The sequence below is a fragment of the Malurus melanocephalus genome, unplaced genomic scaffold (assembly GCF_030028575.1).
Source record: "Malurus melanocephalus ecotype Western Australia unplaced genomic scaffold, MMel_1.1 scaffold_85, whole genome shotgun sequence".
NCBI classification, from domain to species: Eukaryota; Metazoa; Chordata; class Aves; order Passeriformes; family Maluridae; genus Malurus; species Malurus melanocephalus.
Genome location: NW_026623317.1, coordinates 1,949,740 through 1,952,248, shown reverse-complemented (window position 1 = coordinate 1,952,248; position 2,509 = coordinate 1,949,740).

The window sequence follows — 2,509 nt, the reverse complement described above, 5'->3', positions numbered from 1 at the left end:
ATATAGATATATAGATAATGTAGATATATAGATATATAGACATAGAGATATATAGACATATAGATATATAGACATATAGATATATAGATATGTAGATATATAGATATATAGATATATAGATATCTGGTCCAAATTCTTCTCCCCACCTCCAGATTTTATACTGATAAATAGATAGATATATAGATATAGATGTAAAGATACAGATACATAGACATAGAGCTATAGATATATATATAGACATAGATATATAATAGATATCTAGATATAGACATATAGATATATAGATATGTAGATATATAGATATCTATATATAGATATCTGTATATATTGATATATAGATATATGGATGTCTATATATAGATATCTGTATATATTGATATATAGATATATGGATGGATGGATGTATTTAAATTTTTAGAGGAAAATTAAGCCCTCGATTCCCAGCTAATGCCGACATATTCATTGTTTTCAACAACCTGAAGTCAGAAGAAGAGGGACTTTCCTTGTGGTGTTTATTTCTATAAAGAGAGGGTAAATTGGATGTTTTGAGAAGTCTGTCCAAGGAAAAAAAAAATTGTTCAATTTTAGTTTGAATGAACCTAGTTGAATGAAGGAAGGTGRTGAGATCATAAGGTGTGTTGTTTTAAAGGGCAGAACATTAAGGGGAGAGGAATATGTCACCTCTATAATGAATTAAATCAGCTCTATCCCAGCTATCAGTTCTGTGCTGCTCTAAGTTACATCCTGTTATTAATTGACTTGGCCTCAGGATTTCAGCAGCTCCTGATGCTCATATCAGACACCGAGTTATTAGTTTTGCTCCATTTCTGTTGTGCCAGGCGTTGCACATCGAATTATTCCTCCAAAAACCTCAGAACACCTGTGGTGGTGGAAAAAGTCACGGTGACAAACTGCGGCTCTGACAAAATTTCAACGGTGGATTTGACTGGCCCCATGTGCATAAATTACATTTCCCACAAGCAAAACGTGTGCCCAGCCAGGGTTTGCCATCTCTGAAGAGACAATTTCCATTTCTGATGCYTCTCCTTCGACAACACCTCCCAGCTCAGCACCAGAGCAATAACAGCCACAGCTTCTTCTACCTGCAGCTTTCTTCTGGAGAGAAAAGGGGATAAAGGACTCCACTAGTGAGTGGATGGACTGACTCGTTGCACTTCATTTTCTCCATCGTAGTACTGGACTGTGAACTCGTACCACAAAAGTATTAGAAAATTGAGTTTTTTAGTGGAAGTGGAGAAAAAGCATAGATACATGTATACCTTATCTCTGTGACACATCGTGTTAAAAATTTACTGTAGAGATTTACGTCTTTTTCATATTGTCTCTTCTCTGTAGGGTGAGTCATGGGAAAAAAAAAAAAGCATGGGCAGGGGGGGAATTCTGGTTATCCTTACAAAGATTTCCCAATGCCTCTGACTCACTGAGAATCCCCCCTGCACATGGTTTCCTATCTCTGCTGGCCTTATCAGGCAGGCTGCAGCCTCCAAAGCCACCAGGCTTGTGATTTGGTTTTCACCTGCCTGCTTTTACAGCCTGAAAAGAGATATCATCTATTAATCTTTAAGCTGAGTTCCACGGTTTTCTGGCACTGGTGGCCTCTGGTGTGACACCAGCTGTCCTGGCTGTCCCGCTCATCCAGGTGGTGGCTCCAGGGATCAGGTTCCAGAGGGATCAGGGTGATCTCTGGATTTAGCCAGCCTGTTCCAGCTCCATGCCCTTTGCTGACTGCTGCTCAGCTACAACTCATGAATTTCCTCCTTCTCCAGGCTTAGATGGGGCCACTCTTCCCTGGGGAAGATGCTCATGGAAGGCCTGGCCCCACTGGGACATGATGGCACACCAAAACACTCGTGTCACCTCCTGCACATGATAATTATAAAAAGAGAGACGTGGGGCAGGCACAGAAAGGTGAGGCTGCCCCAAAAATTGCACATTTCATAGACATCAGGGAAAATCTGTGCCACCAAGGCAGCTGGACTTTGGTCACCTCAGCTCCTCCATGCTTGTCTCAAAAGGGCTCTTTCAGTAACTTTTGAGTTATCAGAGCTGAAAGCCAGACCTGATTCTGAAGTTTTGGGCACACATCAGCCATCCCTGGCCCTTTGATACGAGCTGCATTCCCATCCAAAGCATTGCCATGGGCACCAATTTCCTCAGTTCAATAGAAACACAAACACACAAGTTCAGGGTGGCAAACACCAGCTCCACTGTCAGAGTTTGTGCCCCTCAGGTCCCCCTCTCTCCACAGCTGTGTTTAGTGAGCAGCTCCTGCCTGTCCCCTGCCGTAGCACCAGCCTCAGACACCTTTCTCTCTGCACTCCTTAACACCCCTGCTTTTTCTTCATGCTGCTCACTGCGCAGAGACTAAATCCCCCACCTTTCAAAATTCATGGAGCTGTTTCCCCATCCTCTAAATCCCTCCCTAAGACTCTCTGCTGCCTCCCTGCCTGAAAATCCWGCCTGTCTGTCAGCAGTGAGGCAGGGCTAA